General features: G+C 38.0%; 1 long non-coding RNA gene across 3 annotated transcripts in view; it reads left to right on the forward strand.

Annotated features, from left to right (window-relative positions):
- Nucleotides 1-21,642, forward strand: part of LOC112545491 (uncharacterized) — a 186,179-nt gene that overhangs the window by 50,045 nt on the left and 114,492 nt on the right. For all 3 annotated transcript variants that reach the window (XR_012906695.1, XR_012906694.1, XR_012906696.1), the window contains exon 2: nt 14,746-14,831. This is a non-coding gene — a long non-coding RNA (uncharacterized LOC112545491). The remainder of the gene's footprint in view (nt 1-14,745; nt 14,832-21,642) is intronic.

A 21,642-nucleotide genomic window follows, 5' to 3' on the forward strand; every position in this document is an offset into this window, starting at 1 on the left:
TCAGGGTGGTTAAACATTGGAATAAATTCCCTAGGAAGGTTGTGGAATCTCCATGATTGGAGATATTTAAGAGCAGGTTGGATAGACATCTATCAGGGATGATCTAGAAGGTGCTTGGTCCTGCTATGAGGGCAGGGGACTGGAGTTGATGACCTCTCTAGGTCCCTTCCAGTTCCAGTATTCTATGATTCTAGAATTTTTTGGGGGGTCTACTGCTGTGAATTAAGGACTGTCTGACTGGACCCTGTGATATTGTATGAAGCATCCATTATTAATCAGACTGAGAGAGGTTATTTATTTATTACAATCTTTGTGCCAAATCCAGCTTTTTTGCTCATTTGAGTTCTCCATTGGATGGAGCTTATATATCACCACTTTGTACCTTGTGTAGAACATTACAAAATGGGTGTAAACTTTAACTCCAATGAGAGAGGAAAATTATGATTTGGTAACAACTTATATTTGTTTTACAATAATTTTGCATAAGCTTAAATAACTACACAAGGCACATGGAAGTGAAGATTCAGGTCCCTATGTTTGGAGGGGGGGAAAGGCAGCCGAGGGTTAAGTCTACCTCCAGTGAAGCTGATGATGATTTTGCCATAAGCTTCAATGAAAGCTGGAATGTACCTATAGTATCAGATTCTGACCCCAGATATAGTCATCTTACGCTTTTCTGGTAGGCTATGTCTAGACTATATCCCTTTTTCGTAAAATGGACGTAAATTAGATGTATCGCAATTGCTAATGAAGCAGGGATTTAACCCCCCCCCTTCATTAGCATAAAAATGGCTGCCGCTTTTTTTCCGCACAGAGCTTTGTCGGAAAAAAGCGCCAGTCTAGATGCTGATCTTGCGGAAAATAAAGCCTTTTCCGAAAGATCCCTTATCCCTCTATGAAACGAGGAGTAACTGTAGTTCGGAATAGGAAGCCTAGTCCGAACTACCTAGTCCGTGCCGCGTGTAGCTGCGTGGCACGGAGTCCGCACTAGCGGACATTTAAAAATGGCGCTGCCCGGCAAGATGCAAATGAAGCCCGGGAAATTCAAATCCTGGGCTTCATTTGCAACTCCGGTTGCCTACATTAACCACCCTAGTTCGAATTAGGGTGGTAGTGTAGACATACCCCTAGAGAGGTGCTGCCCTCAGGATTGGAGGAACATGAGAGGCATCTTTGCCTCTTCGATTTGTGTGTTGAATGGATTGGGGCCCTCTGAAGCACAAATGATCCAATCTCTCTGAAGGCCTGTGCTGATCTATGATGGTTTAGAAAACATTCCAAGCTTGTGTTTTAGCAGAACTTCAGTTATATTGCTGATGGTGGCGTTGAATGGAAGAAGTAGTGGAGAAAATGTAGCTCATAGAAATTAGTTGTTAGCAGGGACAGACAGGAAGGAAGCATATGACCTGTTGCTTGTTGAGTCATTCCCTTGAGTGAGGGGAAAGGACAAAGGCCACTCAGGCCACAGCAATAATAACAATTATAAGAAATTTGTAGTTAAAATTCCACATAAGATGAATTGAATGCTTTTACAAATGTTCAGGTGAGAATTATTCCTCCTAAGAAATAAGTTGGAACTTCAGCCATTAACAGACCTCTTTCTTGTCTGACTGCTTTACAACTGCTTGGAATTGCCTTTTTAGATTTTTTTTTTCTGTCAGTCCCCTATTGTCTATTCTATTCTTAGAGTTTGTGATGTTTTGTAGATGTTTGGGTTACCAGTAAAAATGTTTGGCACCTTAGCCTCCTCTGACCAGCAATGTATAAGGAACTTTCCCACAAGCTAGAAATGAAGTGATGAACCTACAGTAATGTTCTCCAAATATCACAAGTATGGCTTAAAATCATAATACTTCACATAATTTTTATTTGTCTTCAAGGTATTAAACCTGGAGTGTTCCTATTTTTCAGTCTTTTCTCCCTGTGGCTAGAAGCATTCTTTTTTTAAGTGAAAGCTGAAAGTCTCACATCATAACATGACTTCAGATGCTGGGTCTTTGAGAAAAATGCTAAATGTTGTAAAATCTTGAACTGTAGTATCACTGGGCAGAAGAGACAGAAACAAAGCCAAACGAGCTACTATGATATTTTGCAAGTTTCCTCATTCATCTGGTTGGAAAACTGTAATACTACATTTCAGTCTCTGTGTGAGGTAACAAATTAACATTCCCAGGTCTACTTATGTGATTTCAAGATGGTGGGTTACAGCAAACACTGCTGGGTTGTCCAGCTTCTAAATGAGAAACAGAATTCTAACAAAATGAATGCCCAGACCTTAAATACTGGTAGCAGAAGCCAGAGCCAGCAAACACATTTTGACTCGGTGCAGTTACCTTGTGGAATGTTCCCCCGTTTCCCCCATAGCATCCTACTACAGTTGAGCTCACCAGTAGATGATATAAGAAAGAAAGGGCTCTGCGGTGATCTGCAGTGTTGGAGTTCTCTCCTACTGCCTTGTTTCAAAATAGATTAGCTCTGAGTTCATTCAGGATATGCTATAACCTCATCTTTCCCCCCAGGTATTTAAAAACAGTGGAAGGAGCTGTTAGAATGAGGAATTATTGGAGGGCGAAAGATTTTAAGGGGCCTGGTTCATTGGTGGTGGGTTATGTTGAATTGTACAGCTGCAGTTCAGTTGTGGCGGAGTATTATATTTAATTTTCATCTTTGTTGATGCCCTGGGCATCAACAAAATTAAGAACGCAGGAAGATTTAAGAAAAGGATTAAATGGTTCCAGAGCAGTGTTTCTCCAAGTGGTTCATGGATCCACCATGAGAGAGCTGCTACCTGGCTGGTCCAGTTTGTTTACTTATAAGCTTCACAGCCACGAAGCCTCGAGGCTTCCATTGGCTGCAGTTCACTGTTTCAGGCAAGGGGAGCCATGGGAAGCAGCGGACTGTGTCATGCTGCTTCCCACGGCTCCCTTTGGCTGCAATGATGAACTGCAGCCAGTGGGAGTAGCAAGGCTTTGGGGCTGCAAAGCTGATAAGTAAACAAACCAGAGGAGCCTAGTAGAAGTTTCTCAGAGTGGGCCTGTGAACCACTTTGAGAAACATGGTTCTATAAGTAACAAAAACACTCAGAATTAAAATAGAAATGTTTAAAGTCCATATTCCTCAGGGCATATACAGGAAGAAATCTTCCCTTTGACAAGTTATTCTGTAACTACTGCTTCATTGTTTCTTACACTTTGTTTTGAAGCAACTACTACTGGTCACTGTGGGTGACAAAAATAAAACAAAACAAACCTAGAATAGATATGCCACTAATCTGACATAATATGGCTGTTCCTGTATAGAAAGGAAATGAGTTCTTTCATGTCCTCCATGTATGATGTGCTGCTGAATTGAGCTTAGTGGTTCTGTCCATTGGGTTAATCACTGGGGCTATGTCTAGACTGCAGGCTTCTTTCGAAAGAGGTTCTTTCGAAAGATCGCGTCTAGACTGCAGGCGGATCTTTCGAAAGAGAAATCCGCTTTTTCGAAAGAGAGCACCCAGCGAGTCTGGATGCTCTCTTTCGAAGACGGCCTCTTTACATTGAAGAACGCCTTCTTTCGAAAGAGGAACTTTCGAAAGAAGGCGTTCTTCCTCGTAAATTGAGGTTTACTGCCATCGAAAGAAAAGCCGCGTTCTTTCGAAATAATTTCGAAAGAACACGGCTTGAGTCTGGACGCAGGGGAAGTTTTTTCGGGAAAAGGCTACTTTTCCCGAAAAAACCCCTGAGTCTGGACACGGCCTGGCTGACTGCTCTGCCTCAGTCAGGGTTACTGCTACCTATTGCCTAGATAGGGGAAGAGCATCCCAGGTATGACAGGAGGTTTGTGAGAAGGCTAATGGGAAGGAGACTAATCTGGTGAGATGGTAGGGGTTGGTTAAAGTAAGCAAATGTATTGAGTGGCAGTGGGAGTCAAAAGGGTTTCAAGTACTAAGTATTAAATTGTCCAAAAAGCCCCATTTAAAGATAAATCAATTCTAGAAAGGTGGCAAAACTAAAAGAAAGTTTGGTTTCTGTACAGATTGAAATAATGTGGAAGTCTGACTCCCCAAATTAAACCTTTTAACAAGTGAGATGTCTTGTACAATTGATCTGGGCCTGCTAGCAACTGCTGCCTTCTGAGAGTTGAGGACAAGATTGTTTTGACACATCCACCTATGAACAATATATAAGTGTTTCTGGAAACTGAAATTTCAGGGTTCACAGGGCAAAAAACACCTGCATTAACTGCATTTTTTATTAAATTCTTCTGTTTAGGAAATTAGGCTCCTGTGAGTGATCTGAGGCAGCAAAAGGTTAAGTGAGTTGCTCAAGGTCACCTGGAATGTCTCTAGCAGGGATAGGAACAAAGCCCAGGTCTCCTGATTCCCAGCCCCATACTTTGTAATTAAAGGGTGCATTTTCACTTTTGGGCAAAGGTGCTGGTTAGCGCTCATTTTAAATGTGCCAGTTCATGAGTTTCATATAATTAGGTCTCTGAAAAAATAGTTTAAAAATTTGCTTGCAAGTAGAGATTGTGTATGCAAGATTCAACCCGAAGTAAATATTTATGGTTCATATTAGCACTCTAAAGACATGGTTCATAATGGAATTATAGAGGCAAATAGATCTGTAATGACCAAACTAGGCTTGGTGTAAGATATAAAGTGCAATAAAGCCTACACTTTCATATGATATTAGTGGTTATTAGATGTGTATTAATACAATCTCCTGTGATTCTTGGATTAATACTTGGGTTTTCATCTGGTCTCCTAGTAGTAAGATTTATTGTAATTTAAGACATCCAGATTCACATGATACCCATCATATAGCTGTGTATTTAACTTATCTTTGAACTAAAAATAGTGAGGTAATTGTATATTTTGATATAAGCAACCATGTCTATGTAGCTACTGTTCTGCATGGTTGCAATTGAAATGAGGGGGAAAAAAGAAAAGGAAGAAGAAACAAAAGCTGCAGCAGCTGCTTATAACCATCTGAAAGAAAGATGATCTCTTATCCTGTCTTCCTCTTGCTGAATAAAACTTGATGCGATCAGGTCACTGCATGTAAAATGCTGTAAGAATGTGATCTGTACTTAATCATTATAAAATTCAAACATTCTTGAACCTTTTTATTCCACCCTGTTCATATTTATCTTCTTGGTCCTGCCTTCATTGTGCACCACATTTGTATTGATAAATTGTAGGTACTAGGAGATGTATTGATGGGATGAAGACAGTTCAAAATGTAGAGTGCTGTGGCTTTGCATATCATTACACCTAGCTTGCTCTTTGCCTCTTGAAAGCTGTCGATTTGTGCATTATTGCTATTCAGGCTGATAAATGACAGTAATTGTTCTTAAGTTGAAGAGCTGGCTTAATGTGCTGACTTGCTTGGGAATTCTGAGCACCAGGGTTAAACTAGTGCTCTACTGGTTCTAACAGAATGGCCTTTTCCAGCTCAGAATAGATACTTAATTGAATTACTTACTTTTCATGCATTTTGCAGCCTTGCGTTTGGGGAAAAAAATTCATACCAAGAGCAGAGAATTCAGAATTGTTTATGGGAAATTCAGGACTAGTGTTTGCCCCCATTTTAAGAGGCCCTGCTCCCAGTGGTACTACAGTAATAAAAAGAGTTGAGGGTAAGAATGTTAACAGTAGTCCTGCAGTTGTATGGAGACAGACCTATGTAGGCTAATAAAACATGAGGTGGAAATATATCCTCCTTTCCTCTGTAGCCCTAGGACTGCACCTACATTCCCCATCCTATCAAAACTCACTTCTAAAGACAAAATAAAACTTGTATTGATGAGGTTTTTTTTGGCAATGCTGCTTTGTCCAGGGCTACTAATTTGTACTATGTTGGGTTTAGAAACAATACATTATTGTTTGTTCTAATTTTAAAATGGGAAAAATTCCCAGGCCTTAATTCACACAATTACCATTAATTTTGGTAGAAGTTTTGCTTGATTAAAGGCTGTTTGATTCAATGTAATTCTAAATGTTCAGAAAAGTTCAATATCTTGTATTCAGTGGTTTCCCCACTTTTTTTTCTGGGTCAGCTATACCATGTATTTCAACAACACTACAAGTTAAGAGTTTCCAATCACCGGAATAATGGGACATTTCACAAGGTCATGTCTCAATCATGGTGTTTTGTTTTTTTAATTAATCCTTGCTTTTGATCCTTTGCAATTATTTACAGTGACAACAGCACATTGCAACATTCTGCACGTGTAATGCTAAATTACAAATGAAATAAGAGGTGAACTGTCTAGGGTTGCAATAATAGTATGCAAGCAAAGGTAAATAAGTATTTTTGTTCTTCTTTCTCCAGTTTGCTAAGAAATCCCCTACTAATGGCAATGCTTCTAGTGATACACCCTACTATGCCATTAGCCTTCTTGGCTACAAGGGCACACCATTGACTCCATATCCAGCTTCTCATTTACAGCAATCCCCAGGTCCCTTTCTGAAGAACTGCTGCGTAATTAATCAGTGCCCACCCTGTAGCAGTGATTGGGACTCTTCCATTCCAAATGCAGGACTCTACTTGGCCTTGTTGAACCTCATCAAATTTCTTATGATTAAAACATGAGAAGGTTTTTGGAGCAGAGACTCTTTTTTTTGTTCTGTAGTACTGTGACTAGCACAATTGGGTCCTGATCTGTGACTAAGATTCCTACCTAAAACAGTAATATTATGACTAATAACTTTAGCCTAATGGCTAAACACTAAATAGTTTAGAATAAGCTTTAATTTTCTGGGCTGTAACTCAGAGGTATCTAGCAATTTATGTAGCAACAATGAACTGCTTTCTGCCTTTCTTATCTGTGGACTGACACTGCAGTTTGTGCCAGAGGATTATATATCTGTTTGAACCCTAAATGGCGTTTCAGCATAGTATAGGAGGAGTAACCAGTGTGGTAGATGAAGAATTAAGAATATACTAGAAAAAATTAATATTTGTTTCTTCTTTAAATTATAGTTAATTTCAAACATAATTAGCCTGAGGTGTCATGCCCCTCTTTAATTAGATGTGGGAGGCTACATCGGGGCCACGTAGGTTTTCTGGATCATATTACATCTGTCATAGAACTGGAAGGGACCTCGAGAGGTCATCAAGTCCAGTCCCCTGCCATCACGGCAGGACCAAGCACTGTCGAGACCATCCCTGATAGATGTTTATCTAACCTGCTCTTAAATATCTCCAGTGATGCAGATTCCACAACATCTGTGGACATCTTGGGCAATATTAAGTTAATTGTATGCATTTGGATTGGTGTCTAGTGCAATCAACCAGATTTCCTACTCTATAATAAATAGATTCTGAAGTCAATGGATAGTGGAGGATCAATGGGTAATGTTACCATATATGCACATTTTTTTCTTCGACAGATATTTATGATTTTAAATTGTTACCCCACATAATCAAAAATCATCCTTCATTTAGCTCAGTTCCTTGTAGTAAATATTTGGACCTGCTGTTCCAAAATGCTGAGCTCCCTCAAGTCCCAGTTGATGTCAGTGACACCTCTGAATACTGAGGGCTGTGTGTGTGAGTGCATGCACGTAATATATGTTGCATGTGTATTAGTTGATTCAATGGTATTTATAAAGCAGACGACGGAGTAATGAGAGAGAGAGATCCATTCTAACACTGTCTATAATTGACTTATTGCTTCAAATCACAGTGTTAGGTGTACTTGTTATCCAGGCCTGCTTTAAAGGAACACTGATGCTATTGACACTGGAACATAGTATTCCTTATAAACATATGGAAATAACACAAATATTAGCAATGCGAATCTTTTTTAGTATTTTTTTATATGGCTCTCACTTACATGATGTACTTATTTTTGTCTGTAGAAGTCACTGGTACTTTCTTTTCTTTGCCCCCAACCTCAGGCCCCTTTCTGCTTGCAAACAATCTATTCTGTCCATATATAGTGTTAAATGGAAACTGGAGATTTTGCTTGAGACTGAAAACCAGCACTCATGGATAGAAAGGCAATCTCCTTAAAAAATAAAATAGCTTTCAATTAAGTTTCTTATTTTTAACATTAGGAAGATAATATTTCTAGTTGTGAGTCCAGAAAATGGTAGGCTTCTTGAAACCTTGTTTGGACACTCCCTTCTCTATTTTATTCAACTTTACTTTCCCATTTGTGTTGCCTGCAGTCACTGTATAACACTTGTATCTTGCTTACTGCATCATTGAATGGTTACCTGTTCTGTTTGTTCCCTCTGTGACACTTGGTACTGACCACGATTGGAAGACAGGATACTGGATGAGATGGACCTTTGGTCTGACCTAGTATAGTTGTGCCATACTACTTTCTTCAGTTCTTGCAGGCAGAGAAATCTCCACATATCCCAAAGAAAAAGCTGAATAATAATATGGGTCTGAAACCTGATATGAGGCAGGTGTGGAACCTATCCAGTGTCATATTTACATGAGGTTCCCTTCTGGATTGCATCTTTATATTTAGTACAGTAGTCCTCAATGACTCCTTTGCTCCACATGGTGTTCTTCACTTGTCTAGTTCCCTTGAAGCTCCTTTGACAGAAGGTTAAAAGAGGGTGAATCTCCAGGCTATATTTCATTCCTTTCAATCCACTCTTCTCAAATTCTTTAATCCTTTCTGATTCAAAGTCTGCCCAAAGAAAAAGATATTGAAAATGAGCATAATTTAGGAACACTAGAAATATATATTGCTGATACTCCATGTTGTTGAACAGGTTTAAAGTCTGCTTGCAGTTTTTTGGGAATTTCTGTTGTTTTCAGTTTTGCATTAATTTTAATTTTAAAGAACATGTCTAAACCTTCTAGTTGGAGGAGAATTTTACAATTTTTGCTCTATTTATTTATTTGCTTCTGGAAGCAGTAACAATATGCCACGAGCATTTTGCAAACATAAGGAATGTCCCAGTTCTGAAGAGCAAACAAGGCTCTATTTTCTTGAATTTACAGATAGACTACGTGGGAGTTGTTAGAGCATTGTTCATAAATGAAAGTTGAGATTCTTATATAACAACTCCAGGAGCAGAGATTGTAACAAAACCAAAACGTTTCTCACCCTGAAATATTGTGAGGGATGGTACCATTCAAATATCTATTTTTTTTTAACTGAAGTAAGCTGTTTGCCCAGCTATGCTTAAATTGTGGCATGTTTTGATTGTTACGTTTAACAGTCTTGTTCCATCATACCATATTCTAGATTTGTAGTATTCAGTTAATAAATAAGTGTTAAATAAGCATTTAGAAATACTCTGTGCTTCTCACTTAGCAGTGTATTACTAAAGCTCAGTATATATTTATGAAGAGCAGTTCCAACAGAATCAAATGAACAAATCTGGTACATTTAGAATGAGTTCACCTAACTATATTTATACCATGGTTTCCAAACTGACTTAGAAGTCTAAGTGCTATTTTCAGAAGGAACTTACAAACATCGGAGCTTAAGTAATAAGAACATGGGGTCAGTATCCTGTTTTCTGACCGTGTCCAGTGCCTATAGTGACCATATTTCTCTATGCTGAATATTGGACATGTTGTAAAATTATTTGTAGTCAAGAAAGTTTAATGGCAATCAGTCTTACAAATATTCAAATTATCAAGTTGACTGATCCCCTATTGAAAAGAAACACTGCATAATTGTATTTGTTTTATTTAACTTATATTTATTTTTGGGACAGAGCCACATCCAGGACTGGGGCTGGGGTGGATGAAGAGAATGCTACGGGTAGCTGAGGGCAGAGACATTTTCCTGTGTTAGCACTGTGCAGCCTCTTCTTGGTCTATGCCTTGGGCTGGGACTGAACAGAGGGAATGAACAGAACAGGTACTCAAGTGGTCCATGTCCTGTCACCTGTTCTCAACTTTTGGCAAACAGAGACTCACTAGGAACACTTCAGAGCATGTTTTTGCATCCCTGTTCATACTGGCTAATGGCTACTGATGAACCTGTCCTCCATGAACTTATCTAGTTCTTTTAATAACTCTGTTATAGTCTTGACCTTAACAACATTCTCTGGCAAAGATTTCCACAGGCTGACTGTGTGTTGTTTGACAAAACCCTTTCTTTGGTTTGTTTTAAATCTGCTGCGTGTTTCATTTGATGACCTCTGGCTCTTGTAAAAGGAGAAGGAGTAAATAACACTCTTTATTTTCTTGACACCAATCATGATTTTATAGACCTGTACCATATTCTCCCTTAGTCATCTCTTTTCCAAGTAGAAAAGTCCCAGTTTTATTAATTTATCCTCATATAGAAGCTGTCTCATATCCCTAATCATTTTGTTGCCCTTTTCTGTCCTTTTGGCTCTCACTTTTGAAAGTAGGAGGTAGTCTCTTTGAAAATGTTATGCTTTTGTGTATGATATGGACATGCTACAAGAATACCTCATGCTTTACATACATGAATTAATTGCTTCTTCGAACAGTTTTGCAAGGGAGACAAGTATTTTCCTCCATTTTTACAAATGAGGAATGGGAGGCAGAGAAATCACGCAAACTGTTGAAAGTTATAGTGAGAGTCACTGTCAAAGTCAGGATCAGAATTCAGTTATTCCTGGCTCCTAGTCCTATACTGAGGTCACTAATCCCATTCACTTTTCTACAGAATAAGTGAGTGCTCTGTAGTGTTTCTTTTTTAGTAGGGTTGAGCTCCAGTTATCTGAGGATTAACCTTGATCTAGCATGGCTGCAGAAAACCGAATTAAGAGATACATTCCCATAAGGAATTATGCATAGTATCTGACATTTTTACATACAAATGTATACCAATATACTGTTTCTTCCTGCTTACTGCATGCTAGTTTTGTTGTGGCTTTAAAATGTCTTCCAGCTCTTGAGTTACAGGGTTGATAGTCTGTGCTAATGTTTCAAGTACTGCATTTAATTTGGCTATATGGCAAAATGAACAAATAGTCAAATTAGGGTGTATCATCATCTGATACAATTGGGCCATGAAAGGGTTTAGCACACTTAATTTAGGAATAGATGGGTGGCTTTTTTGGCATGAACCTCCCATTGGTTTCAATGTGAGCACATCATTTTTAAAGGTTTGAAGGATTATGCTCTAAATCTGGATAATTCTCACATCACAAGAAAATCCCTGTAGGCCTGCATTCGGAGTACGTTTATCTTCCCATGTCGTGTCTGACTATACTGAAAGAAGGACAGGTAGCAATGGATATGGTTTACAAGTTAGAGAAATGGTCAGAGGTAAACAGGATGAGGTTTAATAAAGAGAAATGCAAAGTGCTCCACTTAGGAAGAAACAATCAGTTCCATACATACAAGATGGGAAGCGACTGTCTAGGAAGGAGCATGGCGGAAAGGGATCTAGGGGTCATAGTGGACCACAAGTTGAATATGAGTCAACAGTGTGATGCTGTTGCAAAAAAAGCAAATATGATTCTAGGTCGTATCAACAGGTGTGTTGTAAGCAAAACTCGTGAAGTCATTCTGCCGCTCTACTCTGCACTAGTTAGGCCTCAGCTGGAGTACTGTGTCCAGTTCTGGGCGCCACATTTCAAGAAAGATGTGGAGAAATTGGAAAGGGTACAGAGAAGAGCGACAAGAAAGAGAACATGACCTATGAAGCCAGGCTTCATGAACTGGGCTTGTTTAGTTTGGAAAAAAGAAGATTAAGGGGGGACATGATAGCGGTTTTTAAATATCTAAAAGGGTGTCACAAGGAGGAAGGAGAAAATTTGTTCCTCTTGGTTTCTGAGGACAGGACAAGGAGTAATGGGCTTAAAGTGCAGCAAGGGAGGTTTAGATTGGACATTAGGAAAAAATTCCTAACTGTCAGGGTGGTCAAATATTGGAATAAATTGCCAAGGGAGGTGGTGGAATCTCCCTCTCTGGAGATACTTAAGAACAGGTTAGATAGACATCTGTCAGGGATGGTGTAGACGGAGTTTGGTCCTGCCTTGAGGGCGGGGGGCTGGACTCGATGACCTTATGAGGTCCCTTCCAGTCCTATTATTCTATGATTCTACTCAGGCTGCAACTTTATTATTAGATGTCTGGACTACCTGGCAGAAAATAAAATGTACAGAGCCAGCTACTCCATTATTATTTTAGAAACTACTGGGGTCTTCCCTCAGCTCCTGGTTTTTATTTCCATCCTGATTCCCAGACAACCCATTGTTGTGACTTTACTATTCCTTCCTCTCCCCCTGAATGAGGGGTAAGGCGGGCCATAAAGAAACATAGGGCTGGCTTCCTGCCATGCCAGTCATAGGGGCCCTTACCTTGCTCTTGTTTAAAAACAGCTCCTTTAAGCCCTTTACCAAGCCATGTATTTCATCACTGTTTCTCTTCCCTCTGGAGTGCCTACACTGGACAGACACCTCACACTCATGTAATGAGTTGACACAACATAGCCAAGTCTCTTTGCTCACAGCCTCCCCTGAACCCACTGTGGGGAAGGTGATCTCTCCCCACCGGTAGTCTCCCTAGAAAGGAGCAGGTAGTGCAATGTCCACAAGGATCCTGACTGTACCCAGTGTTTTGCCACTTCCAAGGGATGGGAGGATGGGTGCTGCTCTTCCTGGCTTGGGGAAAAGGAGCTTCTCCCACCAAAGCTTGTCCTTTATCAACTCCCCAACCCTTCTGGTCCCTGAGGGATGAATCAATGTTGCCATGCTGACCATTCTGCATTTACAACAGCATTGGTACCTCTTTCTCACTCCCTTTCTCCCCGCCAGCAAGCTGGAAAACACCACTCCCCTGCATCAGCTGTGGTCAGTGTCACAAATGTAGTGTTGCATTGACAGTGGCATATATGAAATGCTGTTGAAAATTGTGGCCAGCTGAAGAAGTAAAGGGAAAAATAGTAAGGATTTTCCCCAAATGCATATTGGTCTGTATGTGGCTGTCGTCATCCACCACATCTCTGTGTTTTGGTTTTCTTCTGTCTTTTTAATAACTGTAAGGGGAAAAGTGTGGACTACCCCAGATTTCCATTTTGACTTTCAATTTGTAACTTTCAAGTTATAATGTGGAGGCTGAATTTTAATGAAAGGCTGCATCTACCATTTTATTATTATGCAGTATCCTAAAATCCAAAAAGTTGGGAAAACTATTTTCTGGATGGCATGGTGGGTCAGTATCAAGCATAAGCCTTTTCACTTGTTGAGATGTATTTTCAAAGTCTTGCTTACAATAAGTCATAAGTGGAAAATGAATTTCGTACCCTTTTTTTAGACCTATGGGAAAATGCAGTTTTCTTTTAAACATTTGAGAATGCATCCAAAAACAAAGCTAAACTAAATATTCATTTCAACTCCAGAACTCAGAAATCCACCTCCAGAAATGTTTAATACGTCATCCACTGGAAGCTTTTGCACAATAGTGATGTTGAAGACAAGCATAGAAGCTTGAAGATACAAGATTTTACACATGATTATACTTGCAAAAGTGAGGAGGAGTCCTGTGGCACCTTATAGACTAACAGATTTATTGGAGCATAAGCTTTCATGGGCAAAGACCCACTTCGTCAGATGCATGTAGTGGAAATTCCAGAGGCAGGTATAAATATACAGGCCTATGAAAAGAGTACCAATCAAGAGTAAGGCTAGAGATAACGAGGTAAATTCAGTCAGGGAAGGTGAGGCCCACTTCTAGCAGCCAATGTGGAGGTGTGAACACCAAGAGAGGAGAAACTGCTTTTGTAGTTTGCTAGCCATTCACAGTCTTTGTTTAATCCTAAAATGATGGTGTCAAATTTGCAGATGAACTGTAGCTCAGCAGTTTCTCTTTGAAGTCTGTTCTTGAAGTTTTTTTGTTGCAGGATGGCTACCTTTAAATCTGCTACTGTGTGTCCAGGGAGATTGAAGTGTTCTCCTTCAGGTTTTTGTATTTTACCATTCCTGATATCTGATTTGTGTCCATTTATTCTTTTTCATAGGGACTGTCCAGTTTGGCTAATATATACACACACACAGCAGAGGGGCATTGCTGGCACATGATAGCATATATTACATTGGTAGATGTGCAGGTGAATGAACCCATGATGGTGTGGCTGGTCTGGTTAGGTCCTGTGATGGTGTCACTGATGTAGATATGTGTGCAGAGTTGGCACCGAGGTTTGTTGCAGGGATTGGGTCCTGAGGAAGAGTTACTGTGGTGTGGTATATAGCTGCTGGTGAGGTGCCATAGGACTCCTCGTCACTTTTGCAGATTCACACTAACACGGCTACCCCTCTCTGATACTTGACATGATTATACTTGTTTCCCTTACTGAAGAATGCTTTGAAAACTGTTTTTGAGTGATTAATCCCAAATCACTGTTTTTGAGTGATTATGTGTTTTTGATTTAGCCATGCTCTGGAAATAGAACTTCATGAGAATTTTTTTTTAAAAAAACCTAACTTTTCTTTAAAAAAACCAAAACCACACACAACCTAACTGAATGAAAACAAGGCAGTTTTCAGTACAATGTTTATATTGTGTACATTGTCCTTCAGTAAGAATTCTATATCTTATCTGATGGCCACTGAAAACATAAAAGGTATGATTTGCTCTTGTGTTTCCATGCAGAACACACATACAAGATCTTTGCATATAGTAAAGTGCCAAAGTTCTGTGCTTTCCAACAGAATGATGTATTTCTCTGTATAGTAAGCAACCTAAACTTGAGTTGATATAGTTGAGGATCTAAAACCAATGGAAACTTATATGTTTGTGTTCTGTTCAATCTGCTTTTCTTAATGGCAATTGGGTTTTTTAAAAAGTAGTTTCTTTTCAGTTGCAGAATGATGTGCCTGTAAATTAGTCTTCAGGAAGAGAAAGCCATGACCCCTGCTTCCAAGCAAGTCAAAGAGAACTGGCAAAGTAAGGTCTTTTTCTTTTTTAATTCTCCGGAGGTTTTTGTGTTAAATTTGTTCCATTACAGTGGTGTGGAATTGGGAAACCTTATGCACCTCAGGCATGTGAGAGCCTTCATTTAATCCCAACATTGGTATTTCAGGAAAATGTAAACATTTTTTATTTCTTTTCCTCTGAAATTGAATTATCTCTGTAGCACTGTCCCTTTACAATGGGCAGAAACTAGCTTAGCCATTGTTGCTTGTGAAGTTGATTTCTTGTTTAAAAAGAAGGAAAATGTAAATTGATGCTTTACCCCAAAGGGGTTGCTGCGCTGACTAGCATCTTTTGCTATGGGACATGATCCAGGAAATTTTTACTCCTATTGAAAGTCAGAGATCCAAGGTAATGAATAATCTGAAATCAACTTCCCTACTCTGGTGAGGAAGAACTGCTCTAACAAATATCAGTGTACAAGATAAGCCTTTTGAATTCAGGTTTTCCCCTCTATACATACTTATTGGCCCAGTCCAGCCACCTAGGCCAGTTTCTGAACTTAACTCTTAGAGCTGTTACTGCATTTAACTTTATCTACAGGAAGGCACAGCAAATTTACTATCATTACAGCATATAGTAGTAATTGATGTCCTCTGGTTTCTGTTCAAGGAACAGACCTGATAGATTTAAGAGGATATTTTAATCTAAATCTGGTAGTACAGAGATAAGAGAGAGACTGGGTTGTTTTGTTGTAACACACATATTTATTGCATGAAAGTGACCATCAAATGGCTGAGAGAGGTTCATTATTTTAGATGGATAGCTAATCACTGTCCTTTTTTTATTATTCCTATTTCTGTCCTTCTTGTGGTGACTGTGAATTAGCCCTATGCCATTTTCTAAAATACCAGGCATTTTTATACATTAGGTATATTGAATGGCAAATACTTGATGTAAAGTCTGCAGTTTTACTCCATAACCAGATTGTAAAATATGAACTGAATTAATCATAACTGCAAAGAGTAATGGCACATTTTCTCTTATTTTATCTTTAGTGCCTTTCAGATCATGTTTTAAAACCTTCTACATCTGGTGCACAGAATGAGGCAGCGGCTTTGGTAGTGGATAGCAAGAGGCAAAGGTCAAACCAGAGGCTGCACAAATATTGTGCGCTGGATTTATTGTTTTAATTAAGAGTATGGCAGTTCATCATAAACTGTTTATGGTGTTTTTGCACAGTGCAGCATTTTGAAATCAGCTGTTTTAATGAAAACATAATGTCATATCTGTCAAAGTTCTAAATATTTTGAAAGTGAAATATGGAAACAAGAACTTTAATTCTGGGTTTACTGGGATTAGCTCATTGAATTGGTTTTTTTTTTTTTTTTTTTAAATCCCTTAAGAGTGTCATGTCTTGGCTACCCCATGATGGGGTAGGAGGCTGGGAAACAGGAGGTACTGTAGCTTGTTATTTAATAGCAAAAATGCACGGTGAGGGCTAATGTATTGAAAAACAAAACTATTATTTGTGTTGAAATTCTAGATTAAAGATGCAATCAGGAATAAGGTACTTCCTTCATAACGTTCAGTATGTAAACTGTGAATCCTCACTGGGCTAAACAAAAAAAAAATCTGAATGAGTTCTTGAAACTATCTGCAGTAGTTAATATGATGATGTGAAATCTCAGCATCAGAATCTTTGTGACTAATTATTTATAATGACCTCAAAGATGATAGGTTTTTGTGGACTTTGAAGGTTGGGTAGATTGAAGTCCTTGTAATTCCTATGATTGTTATTCATTCATGTCAATATGTCAGGCAATTTTGGCTTAATTTGTTATGTAGTCTGATAAAATATTTGTATAATATGAAAATTATATTTTTGTAGTAGTTGCCTTTGAAAATAGAAATTAGGTCTGTCATTAGATGCTAGGCCACAATAGTTGACTGAGCAGGCTAATGTATGTTACGTTCTGTGCTATACTTGGTCAAGTTTCATATATATCTTATTCCACATTTATTTTATTAAATTTAATATCTGCACTTCCTATTACCAGACATGCCTCTCATTCAAAGCACAGAGGCACAGTTCTCTAATCAGAAGTGACAAGCTATATACTTTCTTTCAGCCATTATTCGGTAGCCTAGAGCAAGGAGCTCTGTTTCCTTGAAAATGTTTGAATTGGGTTATTTTTATTGAAGTATTAAAGTAATTCTTCAGATTTTAGGCTATTATTTAAGCACTTTTGGGAGAATGCAATAGTCTCTAGATTCTGTGGCTTTTGTTATGCTAACAATTGTAGATGCTAAATGTATCTTTTTAATGCTAGCTATGTAAGTATCTGCAAATTCATATCTGTCTGATGAAAACTAACAATGCTTAGGTAAATAAACTAATTTAGCCTACTCATTTTGTTTAGATACCAGAGTAGCATGTTAAAATGGCTCACTATAGATTTTCTTCTAGATTCTGGTTATCCTATTGTCATCAACCAATTTATCCTCTTAACTGCTATTTTTATTTGCCGAAATAAGGAATGTGTTGGATACTAACCTCATGTCAAGAAATCTGAAGGGATCAGTGCATGTATTTTGAGACAATATATGGGGAGGATGATGTTATTAATAAATGCTATGATTTTATGTTACATTGCATACACAATGATCTTCTGCATAAACAAAAGGATCTCCAGAGGCTCGTGAGATTGTGGGCCTGATGCTTCCCTCCCTTAACATGGAAAGAGGGGAAACAAAACATGGCTAAATTTGTGTATTTTGGTATAGAAAAAGGAGGGCATAGCTGCCCCTGTCCTCAAAGCCAGAGAGACCCTTTTAGCAACTAGAGAAGCATATATTCCAAGGACTTCTAAGAAGGAAATGGTGAGGGACCATCTATTTTCCTCAAAAAGATCCAATTTCTGCTTTGCTGGTACAACCAAGCAGTTCAGTTAGAACTATTGGGACTATTTGAGTGACCAAGATTTGGGCCGAGGTCTAGACACTGCTCCAGAAGTGCACTATATGGTTACTATAATTCTTTCGTATGCTTTCATTCTGTTGGTCAAATCATGGCTATCTCAAGCCATATAACCCAACAAAAGAAAAAAAATGCAATATGTCTGTGTGTGACACTAGAAGGAAAAGTGCCAAGTTTGCAGATAATTTGGAGAATATGTATATAATTTAAAAACTGTTCTGAACTTCTTCATGTTGTCATATATGTTGCTATTATATATTGTTTTAATTGGGATATTACATTATATATTATTCAACTAGAAATCAGAAATAATATCATTGACCTCTAGAATGGATGAGTATTTTATGTAGAAAAGGAGCCCAAATTAAAATCTCAGGGTGGCACACTTCAAACTTTGGTGGAATTGGAATCTCAACCCATTTACGGATTGAAATTATTGAGGCTGGCTGTTATTATTAGCCACTAGAAGCTTCAGAAATTCTTCTTAGGAAGGCAGGTGAAGACTTTAACCAAAGTTTACAAATAAGAACAGGGAGTAGTTAAGTGACTGTGCAAGGAATAATTAGAAATAAGTAAGATGAGCTACAAGAGATTCTAATTGGTGAAAAGTATAACCTAGTGGGGATAACTAGAACTGAAGTTCTTGTATACTGATATCAATGACACCAATACATTGTAGGGAAGAGAGAAACGAAACTACAAAGGGAAGGAATACCATTGTGTCCAAAATATTTACAAACTATGGCCAGAAGATTACTAAACAGCAGATTACTTTGAGTAAAGACATGAATGAAAACTAAAGGAAAAGTGTGAGTGAGACAGATTCCTTCACACTCAGTGGTGCCTGTCTATGGAGTAGCACTGTCTGCTTAAGCTGTGCTTCTGTCTGTTGGAATGGGAAGTCTGCATCCATCTAGTGGGATAAGCCGTATGCTCACCACTCTTTGTACAAGGGGGCACTGTCTACAAATGAAGGGATAGACTGAGACAGTCAATAGCAAAGGCTAACAAGGGGTGCATTTTGCTCTGCATTTTGCACTATATGGAGTGGTGTCAGAATGGATGGCAAGAGAGCGCTTGCAGAGGACATGTTGGGAAGAATCTCTTATTCCCCTGTCTTGCAGTGACCAGGGCTAGGTTTAAATCGGTATGCACTACTTCTTGCATCAATAATATTTTAAGGATACACATGTTTCTCTTCTTGTCTATCATCAGGCAAAAGAAATTCTTCTAGAGTCTGATCAATTCAATGCAGCCCAAGGCAGAAAGAGACACCAGGGTACAATAGTTGTATTTTCTATTACATCTGCAAGAGACTCCTCAATGGATTCTCTTATCATTGGCCTTTAATATCAGGTTACTTGGGCTGATTGAAGTCTAAGAAATGTAAACAAGTTCTGTGGATGTTCCTCAAAGGAGGTTGGTGGAACTTCTTTAGGCCAGCAGGCATGGGAGGATATTATTTCTCTTGGTGATTCATCAAATGTGCCAATATGCTGAGGACAATGGTGTCAAATGACATATTAGTATGAAACCATAGAAAGACTTGAAGTCTTTAAATCAAAACCAGATGTCTTTCCTAAAGATGTACTCTAGCTCAGCCAGCTAGTACTGATGCAGAAATCACTTGGTGAAATAACATCGTCTGTATTATTCAGTAGGTCAGACTAGGTAGTCATTACGGTCCCTTCTGGACTTAAAATCTATGAATTTGTTTGAAATATGTAATTCTGTACTATTACTGATATGAATAGATTTTAATACACATGTTTGGCTAAAATGATGCAATATCATATTCAGAGAAGCAGAAGAGAATTTTTCAGAGTAATGATTACATAAATTGGTGCTCCGCTATAATTCATTTTAAAAAAGCTTTGTTTTAAAAATCATAGGCGCATAAAATTGAGAAAGATGTTAATTATGTATCAGAGTGAATGTACTAAGAGTTCTAACATTTCAAAGCTTATGTTGGATTAAATGGGGTTATTGATGTACAGGGAACCTTTTAGTTGTTCAACACTAAACCTAAAGCTTCCCAGGGTCAGATTTTCCTGAAGCACCTGGATATAAAAATCTCACCCAAGTTTGGCTGAAGAGAATGTTTATGGGCTGTAACTTGTTCTTTATATGGTGCTCCATTTTAACGTAACCTTATGTTTAGAGCTGCTGCCAATCAAATTATTGATGATTTGGATATTGTTTATTTTATAAAATAGTGCTGGGTTACCATGCAGTGTTTGAACTGATGCTTTATTAATGATTGTATAAGTAATAATCTTAATAGAAAGCTACAACTGTACTGAGCATTTCTGTATTCTAAAAGAAAAAAATTTGTACGATGATAAACTATGAAAACCTATGGTAAAGTACGATAACTAGAAAAATCTAGAAATATATTAAGATATATGTGTTATTGGATATCAGTACTATATGCACAGTATATTGGGAATATAATTCAAAATATTTCAAACATTGTTGACCTTTGTTATATAATACCAATCTCATGGAAATATATTTGCATAGATTTAGTAATATATTGTAAATAACTACATAGGACAGTGCATATTTTTCCTTAAGATGCAGCATTATAAGCAAGACATTAAATTATGCCTATCAGACAAAGCAGCAGAATTTCAACATTTTTTTTTATAGCACATTCTATTGGGAAGACATCTCTGCTTCTAAAAAGCACATGCATTAACTGCCTGATTCATGTGGTGACATGTGGCATATCCAAATGTGTTATGGATCTCCCAGGAATAAAAACAACATAGCAAAATCATCACCTTGGGATGTTCATTGAGTGAATATTTTACAGACATACTCCTTTTATATTTATATAATAATTTAGTGTTATGACAATTTTTTAGCAGTGTTGGCAGTTTTTCTTTTTTATAATGGCATTATATTTGTGAGCCTATTAAGTGCACATGGGCTAAACTACAGAAAAAAGTATTTTTCATAATTCCTTAGGGTGCTTGTAGCAAAAGAACCATATTGGTATAGAAAAATGTTAATAAAAGGTCAAGCAGAACTTTTCAATGTTTATCATGATAGCAATAGCAATTTGGGGCTTTTTTTGACTTGTATATTGAAGAAACAAAGATTTACAGAGTCTATAGGTAGGAAACTACATGTAATATACTTTATAAAGTGTTCTTGAATCCTTTGTAAGGAAACTCATCTAAGTTTTAACAATAATCAAAGAAATTCATTTTCACCTCTTTGTCTTGTAAATATATGAGCCTCAGTGTGAAATTGTATATGAACAAATTAAAGACATTTGTAGCTTCACGATTAGCTAGCAATACAGTTGCCACTGTGCCTTGTAGAATAGAGTGGTATTTTTACTTGTGTATTCCATTGGTATTCCAAAGGGCTGGCACTCAAAATGGAATAGTATTGTTGGCAGTGAATACCTATCTAATGGACAAGGAAATGTCACCTCATTTATTTAAAAATGTATTCATTCATTCCATTGGAACTTACTGGGTTATATCCTGTTTGCTGTATTCACAATAGTATTCGCATTTAAATAAGCGAATGAGGCCAGCAGGATCTGGTGTATTAATTAATGAGTCATCCAGAGTCATTAAAGAAACTGAAGGACCCGTTTTGGAGTTCGCATTGGTTGTCTCTTGTAAATGATTGATTTTTAATGCTTTTGGATCCTAAAGCCATCGCCAGTCTCTTGCTTATGGAATATAAGTCTATATAGAGAGTGTATGGTTAAGAAAGGGTATTTTTATGTTAAAAAAGACAAATTTAAAGCTTCATAAACAGGCAATGCTTGTCTCTTTCAACTTCTTACCCTACACTGCTCTCACTTAACTGAATGAGAGCAGTGTCAAGTTCTTTGTGTAG

The sequence above is a fragment of the Pelodiscus sinensis genome, chromosome 12, assembly GCF_049634645.1.
Source record: "Pelodiscus sinensis isolate JC-2024 chromosome 12, ASM4963464v1, whole genome shotgun sequence".
NCBI classification, from domain to species: Eukaryota; Metazoa; Chordata; order Testudines; family Trionychidae; genus Pelodiscus; species Pelodiscus sinensis.